The sequence below is a fragment of the Lithobates pipiens genome, unplaced genomic scaffold (genome assembly GCF_037356315.1).
Source record: "Lithobates pipiens isolate NorthernLeopardFrog02 unplaced genomic scaffold, aLitPip1_a1.2 Scaffold_30, whole genome shotgun sequence".
Taxonomy (NCBI): Eukaryota; Metazoa; Chordata; class Amphibia; order Anura; family Ranidae; genus Lithobates; species Lithobates pipiens.
In genome coordinates, this window is record NW_027507791.1 from 128,959,618 (window position 1) to 128,980,111 (window position 20,494).

General features: G+C 47.0%; 1 protein-coding gene across 7 annotated transcripts in view; it reads left to right on the plus strand.

Annotated features, from left to right (window-relative positions):
* The first annotated feature begins 15,461 nt into the window (after positions 1–15,461).
* The window catches only part of PLEKHG3 (pleckstrin homology and RhoGEF domain containing G3), a 246,119-nt gene continuing 241,086 nt past the window's right edge, over positions 15,462–20,494 (plus strand). For all 7 annotated transcript variants that reach the window (XM_077464847.1, XM_077464848.1, XM_077464851.1 and 4 more), the window contains exon 1: positions 15,462–15,570. The gene's annotated coding sequence lies outside the window, so the exon portion shown is untranslated. The remainder of the gene's footprint in view (positions 15,571–20,494) is intronic.

Consider the following 20,494-nt stretch of genomic DNA (forward strand, 5'->3'; position numbering starts at 1 on the left):
TTCCAGCCTCACTGTGCCATCAATTGCTGCCACTGTGCCCATCAATTGCCGCCAATGTGCCATCAAACGCAGCCACAGTGCACAGTTTCTCCGACTGCTCTACTCTTTGTATAAATCATCCTCACTCTTCCTTCTTACCCCAGACCCTTTCTGTCCAGGGGAAGCAGAATTTGATAGCAAGCTGACTATTGCTATTGAATTTGGTTCCCCCTCCCAATATAGCTTCCACAGCATTTCAAGGGTTAAAAACACTTGTATATGGCTTCTCTGACTACTCTACTCTTTGTATAAATCATCCTCTCTCTTCTTTCTTACCCCAGACCCTTTCTGTCCAGGGGAAGCAGAATTTGATAGCAAGCTGACTATTGCTATCGAATCTGGTTCCCCCTCCCAATGCAGCTTCCATGGCATTTCTAGGGTTAAAAACACTTGTATATGGCTTCCCTGACTGTTTTAGTCTTTGTATAAATCATCCTCGCTCTTCTTTCTTACCCCAGACCCTTTCTGTCCAGGGGAAGCGGAATTTGATAGCAAGCTGACTATTGCTATCGGATTTGGTTCCCCCTCCCAATATAGCTTCCATGGCATTTGTAGGGTTAAAAACACTTGTATATGGTTTCTCTGACTGCTTTAGTCTTTGTATAAATCATCCTCACTCTTCTTTCTTACCCCAGACCCTTTCTGTCCAGGGGAAGTGGATTTTGATGGGAAACCATTCTCGGTACAAAACCGATGTTGTGCAGAGAACGGTTTCCCAATGGAATCTGCCCCCCCCCCCCCCGACTCTCGTCTGAGATCAGAACTCCGCCTCTCCAGCCCTCTGCACTGCTGCTCCTCCTCCTCTACCCTGAATGCTAATCATCCTCCTACCGCCCCTGCCCCCATGCGTGTCCCCGGATTTCTGGGGAAACCTATTTTGGTATAGACACTGGAAGTTCTCCCCGCGATCTCTATTATTATGTTATCATTATCAGTCCAACAATATCACCTGGAAGGATGAAGACTCTCCTATTATTATTATTACTCCTCCCACATATTATATTATCTTACCCCTGTCTATTATTTTATATTATTTATTGTTAACCCTCCTATTATTTTACATTATATATTATTATCTCTCCTATTATTTTATTGTATTTATTGTTAACATTCTTATTATTTTATATTATTTCTTGTTAACCTTGCAATTATCTTATTATGTATACTTAGCCCACCTATTATTTTATAATATTTATTGTTAACCCCCCTATTATTTTACATTATTAATTATTACCCTTCCAGTTTTCTACATTACATGAGTGTAGCCAGCGGAGTTCTTCCTTACATCAGTGTTCTCTGCGGAGTTTTCCCTTACATCAGTGTTCCCTGAGGAGTTCTCCCTTACATCAGTGTTACCTGCGGCATTCTCTCTTACCTTAGTGTTCCCTGCGGAGTTCTCCCTTACATCAGTGTTCCCTGTGGAGTTCTCTCTTACATCAGTGTTCCCAGCGGAGTTCTCCCTTACATCAGTGTTCCCTGCGGAGTTCTCCCTTACATCTGTGTTCCCTGCGAATTTCTCTCTTACCTCAGTCTTCCCAGTGGAGTTCTCCCTTACATCAGTATTCAACAGAAAACCAGCCTAGGCTTGTGTGCTTGGCCTGGGCAGGGCCGTCTTTACCGTAGGGCAAACGGGGCAGCTGCCCAGTGTCCTTTCACTGTTTGGGGCTCAAAGCAGAGCTTCCCTTTAAGCCCATGCACTGTCCGCAAATCGGCACTGAAAATCACACACTCGGTCTGGTACAGAGAGACATCAGCCTGCATCTGCTCAGCAGCACGCACACACAGTGCAGCAACCAGTCCCAGTGTCAAGGTGCGGGCCGCAGGTGGCCGGGGCCTTGAGCTCCACTGATGCTCTGGCCCCGCCCCTTGCTATGTTGCCTGCAAACGTGTGTACGTGATTGGACTTGGAGGAGCGCGGAGGTCTCGGAAAAAGGAGTCAGACCACCTGCCCATCCATTGCAGCCTCACTGTGCCCATCCAGTGCAGCTTAACTGTGCCCATCCACTGCAGCTTCACTGTGACCATCCATTACTGCCTCACTGTGCCCATCAAACGCAGCCACTGTGCCCATCAATTGCTGTCAGTGTGCCATATCAAATGATGCCAGTGTGTCCCCCCGCCGACAAACCGGCTGTACTTACCTATCTCGGTGGGACAGCTCCTCGATGTCTTCTTCCGTCCTCTCTTCCCGTTCCTCTGCTATGATTGGACGCCTGATAGGCAGCCAATCACAGCACCTGTCGTTTCAACTAATAAGGTGATGGGTAACAGATCAGAGCACCTGATTGGCGGAGAGAGGCGATTTAGTGTTAGGGAAGCAAAAGAATATTCGCTTTCCTAACACAGCTGAGTGACCAGCGAGCGCCCAGCATGGCTCTCGCAGGTCATGTTTTTTTACGCCTGTTGGAGCCTATGGCTCTACTCAGGTGCTTCAAAACCACCTCCCTCTGCTGTAATTCAGGCGCCCTGCACCCGAAAAGGGTCCGGGAGCCTCAATAGGGGGTGACAGTGGCGGCCATAGATAGATTCAACCATTGCATCAATCTGTCTATTGGTGCTAGAGGTGGTGGCAGGAGAGAGGGGGAGGTGCCTGTGTGCCCTTATGGACGCACCGCCACTGGAGTCTAAAAATCACTAGTGCGTGTGGGCTGCTAGTGGATAGCAATCATAGGAGGACATAAAAAGCTTGGAAAAATTATTATGACATCAAGAGTTTCCTACTTCCGGGACAGAAAGAGACCAAAAAACAGGTAAACACACTCATCCAGTCTATATTACCACATTAAATGTATACATGTACCATGAACTATGGGAAATGTGGGAAACCTAATAGCATCACACGTATGACTGGGATAGATTTATAAACAGGTATGCAATATAAAATTAAAGAGAAATAATAGATAAAATAGAAGATATATTAATATATTTTAGAGCTGCAACTAACAATTATTTTCATAATCGATTAATCGGACGATTATTTTTTCGATTAATCGGATACAATCTTTTAAAAAAAAATTGTTTATTTAAAATAATGACAAAACAGTGTTACACTCAAACTGCATCACAACATAATTATTAAAGTAAATTCCTCATTCATACTGACAATGCAGTGAGGGGGCTGACCCTAAATGGGAGAGGGGACTGTACTGGAGGGTGGGAGGGAGTTGGCTAGTTTTGAGACCAGGCGTTAGAGCAGGGATCCTCAAACTACGGCCCTCCAGCTGTTGCAAAACTACACATCCCATGAGGCATTGTAAAACTCTGACATTCACAGACATGACTAGGCATGATGGGAATTGTAGTTCCTGAACAACTGGAGGGCCATAGTTTGAAGACCCATGCGTTAGAGGGAGTAGGTTGGGAGGGTGTTTGGAAGAGAGGCATGTGGGAGAGGAACCAGACCAGAGGGGGTTGTGATAGAAAGGGAGTTTGGTGGGACAAAGAACCAGACCCAAAAGGGGGGGAGTGGGCTGGGGTAAGGGAGCGGACCAAAGCAGGCTGGAGGAGGAACCGGACTGGACTGTGGGAAGGAGTGGTGGCGGCTCTGGACCAGAGTGTGGGTGGGAGAGGTCTGTGTATTCCTCAAACTGACACAAATGATGGGGTGCTATTCCCCCCCCACCAGGAACACCAATGATGGGACAATATTCCCCCCCCCCCAGGAACAGCAATGATGGGGCACTATTCCCCCTCCCCAGGAACAGCAATGATGGGGCACTATTCCCCCCCAGGTACACCAATGATGGGGCACTATTCCCCCCAGGAACACCAATGATGGGGCACTACCCCCCCCCCCCGGAACACCAATGATTGGGCACTATCCTCCCCCAGGAACACCAATGATGAGGCACTATCCCCCCCCAGGAACAGCAATGATGGGGCACTACCTCCCCGGGAACAGCAATGATGGGGCACTATCCCCCCAGGAACACCAATGATGGGGCAATAGTCACCCCCGAGGAACACCAATGATGGGGCACTATTCCCCCCAGAACACCAATGATGGGGCACTATTCTCCCCCCAGGAACACCAATGATGGGGCACTATTCCTCCCCAGGAACACCAATGATGGGGCACTACTTCCCCCCAGGAACGCCAAAGATGGGCCAAACTCCCCCAGAAACACCAATAATGGGGTACTATCCCCCCCGGAACACCAATGATGCGGCACTATTCTCTCCCCAGGAACACCAATGATGGGGCACTATTCCCCCCCCAGGAACACCAATGATGGGGCACTATCCCCCCCCCCAGGAACACCAATGATGGGACACTATTCCCCCCCAAGGAACAGCAATGATGGGGCAATGATGGGGCACTTCCCCCCCAGAACACCAGTGATTGGGGCACTTGTTCTCCCATAAATACCAAGATGAATTCTTTGCACTATATTTTAAAAGCTAGCTGCTACCTTATTGCAGCTCGGCGCTCACGTGACCGGTCACCGGCTGCTTCTCTCCTCTCTCTCTCTCTCTTCTCCCTCAAGTTAACAAAGCGAGTGGGGCTGAGAATACCACGCTGACATCAGCAGAGAGAGGAGGAGAGAGGCGGACGTGCCTGGTCACATGAGAGCCGTTATGAGAGGTATACAGTGGCGCCGGCCTTTTACACAGGGGATTGTAACACTCGGACAGACGCGGGACTGAAAGGGAGGGAAGATGGTGCGTGCCATTAGCAGACCAACTAATCGATAATGAAAATCGTTGACAACAATTTTCATTATCGATTATTATTGATTTTATCGATTAACCACTTGACCACTGGGCACTTAAACACCCTTAATAACCAGACCAATTTTCAGCTTTTGGTGCGCTCACATTTTGAATGACAATTACTCAGTCATGCAACACTGTACCCATATGAAATGTTTGTCCTTTTTTCACACAATAGAGCTTTCTTTTGGTGGTATTTAATCACCGCTGGGTTTTTTATTTTTTGTGCTATAAAAGAAAAAAGACCGAAAATTCGGTAAAAAAATGAATTTTTCTTGGTTTCTGTTATAAAATTTAGCAGATTAGTAATTTTTCTTCATAAATTTACACCAAAATTTATACCACTACATATCTTTGGTAAAAATAAGTACAAATTGGTGGATATTATTTGGTCTTTGTGAAAGTTATAGAGTCCACAAGCTATGGTGCCAATATCTGAAAATTGATCACACCTGAAGGACTGACAGCCTATTTGAATTCTTGAGACCCTAACATGCCAGAAAAGTACAAATACCCCCCAAATGACCCCTTTTTGGATAGAAGACATTCCAAGGTATTTAGTAAGAGGCATGATGAGTTTTTTGAAGTTGTAATTTTTTCCCACAATTCTTTGCACAATCAAGATTTTTTTTACTTTTTTTTTTTTTCACAAAATTGTCATAGTATCAGTTTATTTCTCACTTTCTCACACACAGCATATGCATACCACAAATTACACCCCAAAACACATTCTGCTATTACTCCCGAGTATGGCAATACCACATGTGTGAGACTTTTACACAGCGTGGCCACATACAGTGGAGCGCCATCAGGCATTCTGGAGCACCCAGGACAATTCTGACATTTCTATCCTATATGTAAAAATCATCATTTATTTGCTAGAAAATTACATAGAACCCCAAAACATTATATATGTTTTTTTTAGCAAACACCCTGGAGAATACAATGGTGGTCATTGCAACTTTTTATCTCACACGTTATTTGCGCAGCAATTTTTCGAACGCGTTTTTTTTGGAAAAAAAACTGTTTTGTGCTTAAAAAAAAACAAAAAGGTAAAGTCAGCCCAGTTTTTGCATAATGTGAAAGTTGAAGTTATGCCGAGTAAATAGATACCTAACATGTCACTCTTCAAAATTGCACAAGCTTGTGGAATGGCGCCAAACGAACGTCGCTACTTAAAAATCCCCATAGGCGACGCTTTACATTTTTTTACTGGTTACATGTTTTGAGTTACAGAGGAGGTCTAGGGCTAGAATTATTTCTCTCGCTCTAACGTTCGCAGTGATACCTCACCGTTTTCATATGTGGGCGGGACTTACATATGCGTTTGCTTCTGCATGCGAGCACATGGGGACAGGGGCGCTTTAAATTTATTGATCATTTTACTTTATTTATTTTAGTTTGACATTTTTTTCCCCAAAAATAAATTTTTTGGTCACTTTTATTCCTATTACAAGGAATGTAAACATCCCTTGGAATATGGCATGACAGGTCCTCTTTACAGTGAGATATGGGGTCAATAAGACTCTGCATCATACCTCTAGGCTGGGAAGCCTGAAATAAAAAAAAAAAAAAAAAAAAAGATTCTGGCTTTGATCGTATTGGCAAGTTGGTAGAAGCACCGGAGGGTGGCGGGGGGGGACCTCTATGGCTGGGTATTGCAGGGTATCACCGAGCATGGCTGGGTATGGCAGGGTATCTCCGAGTATGGCTGGGTATCTCCGGGTATGGCAATTTATGGCAGAGTATTGTCAGGGTATTGCTGAGTATTGTCAGGGTATTGCAGAGTATTGTCAGGGTATTGCAGAGTATTGGCTGGTATTGTACTGCAGAGTATTGGCGGGTACTGCAGAGTATTGGCGGGTATTGGCAGAGTATTGGTGGGTATTGGCAGAGTATTGGTGGGTATTGCAGAGTATTGGCTGGTATTGCAGAGTATTAGCGGGTATTGTAGAGTAATGGAGAGTATTGGCGGGTATTGCAGAGTATTGGCGGGTATTGCAGAGTATTAGCTGGTATTGCAGAGTATTGGCGGGTATTGCAGAGTATTGGCAGGGAATTGAGGGGTTAAATTCAGTGAGCAGCAATGTGGGCACTGCAGATGCAGCCCACAGCGCTGCTGACACCGATCTCTTCCCCCTCCGCTGTACCGATCGGTACAGAGAGGGGAGGGAGGAACCGGTGTCATAACATGACGCCGGTTTGTTTACAAGTGATCACTCCATCATTTGACGGAGCGATCACGTGGTAAACGGCCGCGATGAGCGGCCATTTACTGTGATGCGACCCGGCGGTCATGGATGCTCTCGAGTGCACTCCCCAGGGGGCGAGCGAGAGCGGAATTCTGGGATGACGTCATATGACGGACTCTCAGAGTTAAGAAACCGCCCTGTAGCGGTCATTCGGCTATGGGGTGGTTGTTAAGTGATTAATCGTTTCAGCCCTAATATATTTAATTACATAACAATTAACGTCAGTTCCGTTTCAGTAGGTTCAGAGAGATATGTTGTAAAAAATTGTTCATTGTATCACTTTATTGGTACAGGTAAAATCTGTCGTCACTGTTGTATCAATGCAGCAAAACAATAAACACATTATGAATTTCTATCTATGAGGGATTTTTTATACTGGTATAAAGTTTAATACTTTAGAATAATTTTGTTTTCATGTTCAGCTTCAGAAATAGCTGTAGATATTAGAATAGCTGGAGCATTGCATACTAGCACATTATGTGCCACTTAGCTGCAAAAAAAAGCCAGCTTTGTCCACGCTGGAGGCCACATATACAAGTGTTTTTAACCCTAGAAATGCCGTGGAAGCTATTGGGAGGGGGAACCAAATCCGATAGCAATAGTCTATCAAATTCTGCTTCCCCTGGACAGAAAGGGTCTGGGGTAAGAAAGAAGAGCGAGGATGATTTATACAAAGATTAGAGCAGTTGGAGAAACAGATGTACACTGTGGCTGCGTTTGATAGCACAGTGGCAGCAATTGATGGGCACAGTGGTAGCAATTGATGAGCACAGTGGCAGCAATTGATGGCAGAGTGAGGCTGGAATTGATATTTTTTTGTGAATTTTTCCGTTTGTTTGCGCCCCCCCCCCCCCCCCCCAAAAAAAAATTCAGCACCAACTGCCACTGGGAGGGGTAATAATAAATTAGATAAAATAATAGGAGGTGTAATAATAATGTAAAATAAGAGAAGGGTTAACAATAAATATCAAAAATAGGAGGTGTAATAATAAATAAATTAATAGGAGGGGCAATAAAAAATTATATAAAATAATAGGAAGAGACGATAATGATGATGTGTATACTGATAGATATTTAATAGGTGGTAGGAGTAGTAATAATAATAATAATCGGGACTGCCAGGAGAATTTCCAGTGTCTAAAAATAATAGAAGGGATATCAATAAATAATATTAAATATTAGGAGGGATATATATATATATATATATAAACACATATAGATATTATATATATATATATATAAAGAGAGAGAGAGAGAGAGAGAGAGAGAGAGAGGGAGATATATATATATATATATATATATATATATATATATAAAATGTGGAAAGAGTAATAATATTGTACTACACACATTATATATATATATATATATATATATATATATATATATATATATATATATATATATATATATATATATATATATAATATAATGTGTGTGGCGGGGCGTGGCTTGCCGGCTGAGGAAGATGGCTGCCTAACTCCACAGCTCCATCGGACCACGGCCTATTCTTCTGCCTTTCCCTGCCGAGCGGCGTTCTTTTACTGTTCTACAAATGGGGACTTCTTCCCGTGGCACTTCGGGCTCCCGCTCCAGGTCCCTGAGGGGCCCAGGCAATCGTGCGACCTACAACATCCAGGAGATGTTCCGCACACAGAGGCCCAATATGGCGGAGGGCTCCTCTCACGCGGTGAGGAACAATGATACTATTGTCCTCGCTCCCTCAGAACACAACCCCACACGACTGCCCCTGCCATCCAATCCTCCAGCATCTCAGCCGTTGTGCTTAGCGGACCTCAGGGCAGTCGCCTCAGATATCAAGGACACTCTTACGGCGGCAATATCTGACCTGCGCCAGGAACTCCAGGAGATAGCGGGCAGAGTACATGCGGTGGAAAAAACTACTGACCGCCATCAAGGAATCCTAAGAGACCTGGATCGGAAGACCACCACACACAGTTTATACCTCAGGGATCTCCAAAGACACGTCGAAGACCTCGACAATCGGGGTAGGAGACACAACCTGAGGGTACGAGGCCTGCCTGAAACAGTGAGTAGTGAACAACTATCGCAAACTGTGACAACCATTTTTAATGGCATATTGGACAGACCCCCACAGACGCCTTTAGTCATGGAGAGAATCCACAGAGTGCTTAGGCCCCGGGGCAGAGATAACGATCTGCCCAGGGATATCATCTGCTGCCTTGTAGACTATGCCATAAAGGAAGAAATTCTACGTCAGGCCAGAGCAAAAGATGACATCACCTATGATGGCCATATCATCCATATATTTCAAGATCTGTCAGCCATCACCCTGAAAAATCGCAGGGATTTACGTCCGTTGTTAGACGTTCTCAGACAAAAAGGTATTCCCTACAAGTGGAAATTTCCATTCGGCCTACAGGCTACCTATCACGATCGCACTGCCATACTGAAGGTCCCGGAAGATCTAGACGACTTCTGCCACTCCTTGGATCTCCCGTTTGTCGAGCTCCCTAATTGGTACGCGGACTTTGCCCGCTCCAGGCCACAACATCGAGTCAGGGACGAACGGATGGAAGTGTCGGAGGTTTCCTACAGAAGACGACGTTCCCCATCTCCGATTCTGAGCGACAGAAATCAGGCTCACCAACGGCAACACGATCGCAGATCTCCATCCGGCCCGACACCGCGCCGCGCGCGAAGGGATCGTTAGGTGAGACTACAGTTCAACTCCTTTGACCCAGGCCCGACGCATTGATCTGTTTCTGCGAGCATGGCTACTCGTTCGGTCGGCTTTCTTCAAGTTTTTCTTGTTCGTTCATCATTGACATTGTCCAGTGTATGTTACTGTGTTTCCCGGTTTTTTTTCTCTACCTCTAATAGTCGAGCGGACGAACCACGATCCGACGCTTAAGTCGTACCACCTATACCATACCTGTAGGTTCCCGTCGCTCGGACGCATACGACACTCCTCTGTTCGGTTTGACGGAGCCTTAGAACTCTTCGATCAACGACATACGTTCCTGTGAGTATGTTCTAGACTGCCTATGCATAGGGAAGGAGGTCTCCAGCAGCAAGACGCTACGTCTATAGGACTACTACTATGCTTCATGGGGGAGGAGGGGTAACCAATGGTCAAGGTTTTCTAATGATTTTTCTTTTTATTTTTATTTTTTCATGCTTTTGCTCTCTATGTTGCCCCTGTGTAATGTGACTACACTTACGATTCAGTGTGCCTTCTAAGCTTAACTGTCGGGTTTTGTTCGTTATGCCAGGAGCGACATTGATCACGAACCATCTACCTACTGTTTGCTGGGAACTCCTGACGCTTCAGTGATCACCCGCCCTGGCATGGGAGCAAGATACGCACAGTTTCTGATGCTCCCAAATGCTCCCCTATTTCCTTGATGGATGACTAATACTGTCTGCATATGTTCCGTCTGTTATAGTGCTTTTTAAGGTTTTGCATTCGACCTCTTATGTAATATTATAATGACCTCCAACGCAAGGGAACTATTATCAGCTTCTTATTCCCTACATACTGCCCTGCTGGCTAATTAGCCGTTCTGTGTCCGTCCCTGTTGCTACCATAGGTTGCTGATCTATACATGGCTAAATCCCCAAGCAATGTGCTATCGTGCCTTTACATTAAATATAGGTCGTAGGTCCGATGGTGGTTCTTAGATACACTTTCCTCGCGGTACTCCCACCTCCCACAAGGTGAACTGACACGATTCGAACACTAACACTAAAAAGTAGCTCTCTTCGTGCAGTTCACCCAATCTATACCGACTTATTGTAAATATTTAGGAGGGGCAGTAGGTACGTCCCTACAGTCGGTGTTTACAACTTCACCCATCCCTTTTCCCTCTCTCTTCCCTGTTTTGGATCCCGCCCCTCTCCTTCTCGGCTCCCAGTCTGTCTATTTCTGCCTTGGGGATCCCTCTGTCCTTTGACTCCGTACCCTAGTGTTCTTCCTGGTTTTCATTAAATCTAAGTGCTCCTCCTTTGACAATTTGTAGCAGCGCAAGATGCCGACTCCCGCCAGGCCCAAACTCACATTCACGTCCCTTAATGCTCGAGGTCTAAACTTACCTGAAAAACGGAGACAAATGCTACTCCAAATGCAAAAATCTCACCCTGATTTCCTACTCGTTCAAGAAACGCATTTCAGGTCAAATGCAATTCCGAAACTACATTCTAGATACTTCCCGGTGGTGTTTCACGCCACAAATCCGGAGGCCAAGTCAAAGGGGGTTTCCATACTCATTGCATCACGATGCAAATTCATTCTTCTAGACAAACTAGCAGATCCAAGAGGTAGATACCTCTTCCTGAAGGGCAAAATAGGGCACACCACGTATACCATAGCGAACATATAAGCACCGAACTCAAAGCAGGTCTCATTTTTTAAGTCTATTACCCAAGCTTTGACCCCCTTTGTAGAGGGTACCCTAATTCTTGGAGGTGACTTCAACACTCCGCTGAACCCCGTCCTTGATACGTCGACAGGGAAATCAACTATCCCCTACGCGGCTTTGCGCTCCATCAAGACCCAGTTACAAGACCTATTGTTACATGATACGTGGAGGACCCTACACCCCGATTCCAGAGACTACACGTTCTTTTCCCCCCCGCACAATAAATATTCCCGTATAGATTACTTCTTTCTGTCTCAAAAAGATCTCCATTCACTTCACCATGCCTCGATCGACCCTCAAATTCTCTCCGACCACCACCCGATCTCTATGTCCATATCTACCTCTGACAACCCGCCCACACCCGCGATTTGGCGTCTAGACCCCTCCCTACTCACAGACATGGCTACACTTGATAAAATCAAAACAGGCATCCAACAATTCTTTGAAGACAATAAACCCACGGACACTTCCCCTCTGACCAATTGGGAAGCCCACAAATGTGTGATTAGAGGTATACTCATAGCAGAAATGTCCCAACGTAGAAAAGCCAGGCAAAAACAATTCAGTGATCTATTGGCCAAAATCTCTAATCTTGAGAAAGCACACAAACAGACCCAGGCTCTACAATCCCTAACCCTGCTGATCCAGGCCAGACAGGACATGTTGGAATTTTTGGGAAAACAGATTAAACGTAAATATATCCTTTCTCCAAAATCCTATCGTCCGATTTCCCTACTTAATGTTGATTTAAAATGGTTCGCAAAAATTTTGGCCAACAGATTACTCCCCTTGCTCCCTCAATCCATTAATCTAGACCAGGTTGGCTTCATACCCGGCAGGGAAGCGAGGGACAACACAATCAAGGCTCTCAATATCCACCATTGGCTGCAATCCCAGGGACTCCCGGGGTTTTTTCTGTCCCTCGATGCGGAGAAGGCGTTTGACAGGGTGGCCTGGGACTTTATGTTTCAAACGTTAGAATCCCTGGGCTTGCCACCATCGATGTTAAACTTGATCAAGACCCTTTACTCTAACCCCACAGCTAAAGTGAGAGTGAATGGCCACCTGTCAAACGCCTTCCCCATCGCAAATGGTACCCGTCAGGGCTGTCCGCTCTCCCCACTAATTTTTATTCTTACACTTGAACCCCTCCTCAACTGCATTAGAGCGAACCAGGCCATTAAAGGGATCCAAATACACCACCGTTAGTTTAAAACAGCGGCCTTTGCAGCCATTATTCTCTTGTTTTTAACGGACCCCCTGTCCACTATCCCTGCCCTGCTTTCCACACTGCAACATTATCATATCCTGTCCAACCTCCAAATTAATTATTCGAAGTCCACTGCTCTTAACCTGACTCTCTCAAAAGAGACCTGTGACCAATGCAAAGCTAAATTCCCATTCATTTGGAGTACACATGAAATCAAATACCTGGGCATTCACCTTACAACGTCTATCCAAGATTGGTATGCCTCTAACTTTTTACCGCTACTCCGGTCTATTACCAAAGATCTTTCCAAGTGGTCGGGAGGGTTGTTTTCTTGGTTCGGGAGAGTAGCTATAATCAAAATGAATATCCTTCCTAGGGTGTTATACTTCTTACAGGCTCTTCCCATTACAGTCCCGAACATGTTCTTTGCTTCCCTGCGTAGACTTTGCACTTCGTTTATTTGGAGACAGGCATCTCCCCGACTTAGTTTCTTGAAACTCACCGCCCCTAAGAACGAGGGAGGTTTGGGTCTTCCAGACATTTATAAATACTACCTCTCTAGCCATCTCACCAGGGTCCTCGATTGAAACTTACAAGCTCAGGGGAAGGATTGGGTGCAACTTGAAAAATCCTTAATCCCATCGCTGCTGGGGTCACTTCCTTGGATACATACGAAACACATACCGCTCGCCATACAAAACCATCCCCTGATTTGTCCCACGTTAACCGCATCCAAGGAAAGCTTCACAAAATATGCGGTGTCCTCCCTTTACAGCCCCTTAACACCTTTAAGAGGAAACCCTGACTTTGTCCCAGGTTTGGACACAAACTTCTTGAAAGATGTTTGCCCTCAGGATCCTCTGCAAGTTCGACACGTTTATGTGGGGGATAAACTGAAATCATACGAATCCTTAGTAGCGATGGCACAGACGACTTTTATCCCCTTTTGGTCATACATTCAATTGTGACACTTCCTCCAGACGGCTCCATCCCCTTCTCAGTGGTCTCGCCCGTTAACTCCATTCGAACAACTATGTACGATGACAGAACCACAACGTCACCTCACTTCACAGATCTATGCGCTACTATTATCACCTCTTAAGTCAGCTTCCGATAGACTGAGACAAAAATGGGAAGATGACTTGTCCCAGTCCTTTTCTGTAGAAGATTGGGAAACTATATTCAAGATGGCTCATAAAGGGACCCTGAACGCTCACACACAGGAGAACGCATTTAAAATAATCTCACGATGGTACAGAACACCTCTCCAGATACAACGTTTTGTTCCACACCTCTCCCCCCAGTGCTGGCGCTGCTTAGACGGAATGGGATCATTCTTACATATATGGTGGTCCTGCCCCAAATTGCAACCGTTTTGGAAAGAAGTCCACAGGGTGATTAAGCAGGTTACCACCTTTGACTTGGCCTTCCGACCTTCACAATTTCTATTAGGCTTGCCCTCTATCCCCAAAAAACAATACTTTCGCTCATTATCAATGCACATGATAAATGCAGCCAAACTATGTGTACCGACCAAATGGCGCAACTCCGATCCACCCACGATTGTAGAATGGCTGGCGAGAGTCCGCAAAACAGCGGAAATGGAGGACTTGATTCATCAAACCCATGACCAACCAGAAAAATTCACTTCTACCTGGGCTTGTTGGTTCCACTTCCTTTCTACCCCTGAATATAAATCTCTCACACATCATAGTGGGTAGAGGGTGCGGAGTCGACGGACAGACTTCCTATATCTTTCTTATATTTCCCTTCCTTTATCCTTTCCCCTTATATCTCTATTTCCGCTCCCTCCTATGATAGATCCCTGGCCTTAGAACTCCGGAGAGCCTCATTACTCCCAGAGGAGAGATCTAGATTCCCTTTTCACAAGAGAACTTGCTTCTGAAAAGATTTTCTCTATACTTACAGACGACAGTATAGTTGTTCTACCCCACCCATTAGGCTACAAGATAAACTGCGGAGATTGCTCCCGGTGGTCTCAGGCTGTTGTTACACTTATGTATCTCAAGGTTCACATTACTGAGTCTCACAGGTTGTTAGATTTTGTTATGCTGTTTAGCCCTTCTAACGTAGCTGAGGCTGTTCTTTTTCATATTCAGATTCAATGTCGCTTCCTTTGACCTATGTTTAGGTTAACAAGCCGTAAAAAAATCTAACTGGAATCTATGGTGGGGGGTTTGGTCTGCCTCCGCACGGACACAGTCCAGCTCCCTGTCGGGGTGTCCGGGTGGAGTCACCCCCTCCCCTCCACCCGTTTGATAAACGACATATTTGCATGCACCACCTTTGGTATACAACCTATTATTTCTCAAGATGTTTTGTGAATTGTTGGATTTAGTATAAATAACACATTGTAGCTACTTCATGTTTTCAAAAGTTGTACTGTCATACTTTGTCAAAACGGTTTCTGACACTTTGGCTATCAGATGTATTTTTCTGTATACTTCAATAAAAATTTATTGCAAAAAAAAAAAAAATAATGTGTGTGTGTGGCTGGACTAATAATATTTTACATGGGACGCGCGGGGGGCGGGGACTGTAGAAGTGTGATTTGCATTCGGGGTAGAGGAGGAGGAGCCGCAGTACAGGGGGCTGGACAGGCGGAGTTCCGATCTGAGCCGAGAGCCGGGGGAACAGATTTGGACGGGGAGCCATTCTCGGCACAACACCGGTCCTATCTCAGAGATGCTCGTCCTGGAATGTGCCGGTGGGCGGGGTTTGTTTTGAAACGAGTTGATGGATGGCCCGGGGGCGTGGTTTCTCACAGAAGGCGGGGAACTTCTATGTAGGTTTGAATAGGAGTGGGCGGCATCGGACAGTGGGCCTGCCCATAGAAGGTGTGGCCATATGTGGCAGGCAGACTCGTGCAGTGGGTGCGGTGTGTGTGTAGAGAGTGGAGGTTCGGAGGAGGATGGTGGACGGGAGGTGATCGGTGAGTAGAGCCGGCTGTAATCCGGTAATCCTGGCCTGGGACAGTGTATGGCCGGCATTGTCTGGTAGGGATGGGAGCCTGATCCATGGATGGGAAGAGCTGCCTGTCACTTTCCTTCACACAGCGCAGTGCTGTCATATCACTGGAGGGATAGAAGTGATGTATGAGGGGCTCAGTCCCTGCAATGTGTCTGGACTATACTGGGGGAGAAATGGCTGCAGAGGGGACTCTACTATTCATATTCTGATCAGCTCTGATTGTTACTCTCTAATCCTTGTCTGCTATTCAATTACTAACTGGCAAAGAAGAGGTGCAGGTATAACACTCCCCAAACTGTCTCTTTCCACCCCCTACCTACCGAATTCCATCACTTGTCTCTACCCACCTCCCAGTACCAATCCGAAACAATAGATCCCCCCCTACACCAAGTGACAATAGATCCCCCCCTACCCCCAGTGACAATAGATCCCCCCCCTACCCCCAGTGACAATAGATCCCCCCCCCTACCCCCAGTGACAATAGATCCCCCCCTACCCCCAGTGACAATAGATCCCCCCTACCCCCAGTGACAATAGATCCCCCCTACCCCCAGTGACAATAGATCCCCCCCCTACCCCCAGTGACAATAGATCCCCCCCTACCCCCAGTGACAATAGATCCCCCCCTACCCCCAGTGACAATAGACCCCCCTCTACCCCCAGTGACAATAGATCCCCCCCTACCCCCAGTGACAATAGACCCCCCCCCTACCCCCAGTGACAATAGATCCTACCCCCAGTGACAATAGAACCCCCCCTACCCCCAGTGACAATAGATCCCCCCCCCTACCCCCAGTGACAATAGATTCTCCCCCCCCCTACCCCCAGTGACAATAGATTCTCCCCCCCCTACCCCCAGTGACAATAGATTCTCCCCCCCCCCCTACCCCCAGTGACAATAGATTCTCCCCCCCCCTACCCCCAGTGACAATAGATTCTCCCCCCCCCTACCCCCAGTGACAATAGATTCTCCCCCCCCTACCCCCAGTGACAATAGATTCTCCCCCCCCTACCCCCAGTGACAATAAATTCTCCCCCCTCTACCCCCAGTGACAATAGATTCTCTCCCCCCCTACCCCCAGTGACAATAGATTCTCTCCCCCCCTACCCCCAGTGACAATAGATTCTCTCCCCCCCTACCCCCAGTGACAATAGATTCTCTCCCCCCCTACCCCCAGTGACAATAGATTCTCCCCCCCTACCCCCAGTGACAATAGATTCTCCCCCCCTACCCCCAGTGACAATAGATTCTCCCCCCCTACCCCCAGTGACAATAGATTCTCCCCCCCTACCCCCAGTGACAATAGATTCTCCCCCCCCTACCCCCAGTGACAATAGATTCTCCCCCCCCTACCCCCAGTGACAATAGATTCTCCCCCCCCTACCCCCAGTGACAATAGATTCTCCCCCCCCCCCCTACCCCCAGTGACAATAGATTCTCCCCCCCCCCTACCCCCAGTGACAATAGATTCTCCCCCCCCCCCCTACCCCCAGTGACAATAGATTCTCCCCCCCCCCCTACCCCCAGTGACAATAGATTCTCCCCCCCCCCTACCCCCAGTGACAATAGATTCTCCCCCCCCTACCCCCAGTGACAATAGATTCTCCCCCCCCCTACCCCCAGTGACAATAGATTCCCCCAGTGACAATAGATTCCCCCAGTGACAATAGATTCCCCCAGTGACAATAGATTCTCCCCCCCCCCTACCCCCAGTGACAATAGATTCTCCCCCCCCCCTACCCCCAGTGACAATAGATTCCCCCCCCCCCCCCAGTGACAATAGATTCTCCCCCCCCCCAGTGACAATAGATTCTCCCCCCCCCAGTGACAATAGATTCTCCCCCCCCCAGTGACAATAGATTCTCCCCCCCCCAGTGACAATAGATCTCCCCCCCAGTGACAATAGATCTCCCCCCCAGTGACAATAGATCTCCCCCCCCCAGTGACAATAGATCTCCCCCCCAGTGACAATAGATCTCCCCCCCAGTGACAATAGATCTCCCCCCCCAGTGACAATAGATCTCCCCCCCCAGTGACAATAGATCTCCCCCCCCAGTGACAATAGATCTCCCCCCCAGTGACAATAGATCTCCCCCCCCCCCCCCAGTGACAATAGATCTCCCCCCCCCAGTGACAATAGATCTCCCCCCCCCAGTGACAATAGATCTCCCCCCCCCCCAGTGACAATAGATCTCCCCCCCCCCAGTGACAATAGATCTCCCCCCCCCCCCCAGTGACAATAGATCTCCCCCCCCAGTGACAATAGATCTCCCCCCCCAGTGACAATAGATCTCCCCCCCCCAGTGACAATAGATCTCCCCCCCCCAGTGACAATAGATCTCCCCCCCCAGTGACAATAGATCTCCCCCCCCAGTGACAATAGATCTCCCCCCCCCCCAGTGACAATAGATCTCCCCCCCCCAGTGACAATAGATCTCCCCCCCCAGTGACAATAGATCTCCCCCCCCCCAGTGACAATAGATCTCCCCCCCCCCCCGTGACAATAGATCTCCCCCCCCGTGACAATAGATCTCCCCCCCCAGTGACAATAGATTTCCCCCCCCCCTACCCCCCAGTGACAATAGATAGTAGTCTGGTGATCTGAGAACCCAGCTTGTCATTGTTGGCTTAAATGTTCGGGTGACACTCATGTGTGCAGGTTGCCCCCGAGTCTGCTGCTGTCGGGAACCATAAATGGTTAGAAGACCCATCCTGGCTATTGTTTCCTCTGATTGGTGGCTCTGGTTCCCCTGACTTTAAGTAATAGTGAGATTGGCCAAGCTAATTAGTTAAACAAACATAATTAACGTACCTAAAGACACAATAACCAAGTGCTTACAATGGATTGCTGATTGTACAGTTCATGTGTCCATATGGTTTGGTGGGATTGACAGTAAAAAAAGTGTTGGAAAATCCACAGGGAACAACTTGAACTACCAACCACAAATGGGGACCGATATACTGGGGGTCCAGCAGACAAGTAAAACCAGACTGTGAATAGCAGTTCAGAAGGATCCATTGAACATGTAAGAAAAGCAAAAGCCAAGACGTTGGATCAGTAAAAATTCACCAACCTTTATTGATTAAAACCTATCCAGACTTACAACTAAGCTGATGGGAGGCACCTCCAGGAATAGAAGTGAAATCCACAGAACACAGCAGGGCACCAGAGGATCGCTGAGCCCATGGATGGTAAGCCGGCCTGATAGGAAACTGAATGGTTTGCCATGTCTGTGACAGTTCTCAGAGCCTCTGAGGCTGGATTCACACCTATGCATTTTTAATGCTCTTTGCATTTTGCAGATTTTCTCTACAGTCCATATAACATGGTTTCCTATGGAACACGTTCTGTAGTGCAAACCTGCAAAAAGCACTAAGAATGCATAGGTGTGAATCAGACCTTAGTGCTGCACCCAAAAAAACGTGGGACGCCTCCCATCTGCTTAAAGAGGTTCACTGGGGGGGGGGGGGGGGGAAGTAGTCAGTAGCTACAAATCCTCTACCTGCTGACCTTTTAATAAAAGGACACTTGCCGGTCCAAAGATCCAGCGCCTTGCTCGCCCGGACTAGTTCTTCACTCGATTTCCTGGTGCCGCCGTCCTAACTTTGGGCAGCCAGCTATTCTGCTTTAGGCTTCACAAGAGTCTACCCAGTGCGCATGTGCGATCTGTGCTGCGCTCTATGAATGGCCCTCAGTCTTCTGGGACCTGTGTGGTCCCAGAAGACTGCGGGGATGGAGGGGAAGTGGTAGAAGGTAACTGTCATAACTTGGTACCCGCTGCACCCCCCCAACAAAAAAACATGGCTAATGTGGCAGGGGACAAGGACTTAAAGAGGAAGTAAAGGCACTTTAAAAAAAAAAAAAAAATGTAACCTGCAAGGCAAAGGCATAATGAGCTAGTATGCATAGCATACTAGCTCATTATGAACAACTTACCTGAGAGCAAAGCCCCCAAAGCGGTCCTCCTCCTTTATCTTCACCGCTGCCATGTATTCCGGAGTGACTTCCGGGTCTCGTTGCTCCGGTGCTGTGATTCGCCGCAGCAGCAATGATGTCACTCCCACGCATGCGCACGGGAGCCGACACAATCGGCAAATCGCCGTGATCTGCGGCGTGCTCAGTGCGCATGCGCGCTGTAGACAGCGGTGCCTGTCTTTGTGTAAATATCTCCTAAACCGTATAGGTTTAGGAGATATTTCTTGGACCTACAGGTAAGCCTTAATGTAGGCTTACCTGTAGGTCAAAGTGGTTTGTAAGGGTTTACAACCACTTTAAAGAGGAACTTCCCTTTGTGGTTGGAGTTCTGCTTTATGTGTAAGTCTGGATATGTTTTAATGAATGTTGGTGTGATTTTACAGATCTTGTGACTTGGCTTCTGCTTTTCTTACATGTTCAATGCATCCTTACCCTGGTCTGATCTGCTAAGAGCTGTGGATCACAGTCTGGTTTCATTTCCCTGCTGAATTTCCACTATATTGGTCCCTATTTAATGTTCGTAAGTTCAAGGTGTTGCGTGCCGATCTTCTGCCACTTCCACCTAACTATATGGACACTAACTCCACAATCAACAATTCTTTAGTGATCCAGTACCTTGGCATCTTCTTTTATACAAGCTAATTAGTTAGTAGAGGGATTTTTCTTCCTAGCTTGTCAGAGGTAGTTGAATCGTGCCTTCTAAAGTCTATGGGCAGCTTACAATTTGAGAGCTGTGAAATATTTCTTAGAATGCACATGCAATGACTCCTCAATGGATTTGGATATGGGCATCTGATTTAGTGCAATAGCTCTTGTCGTGACATTTCATAGGCAGAAAATATCTTACAGAATGTACCTCCGTGTTCATAATAGATAGTCAGTGATTTTCTGCAGAGATAAGATGGTGTC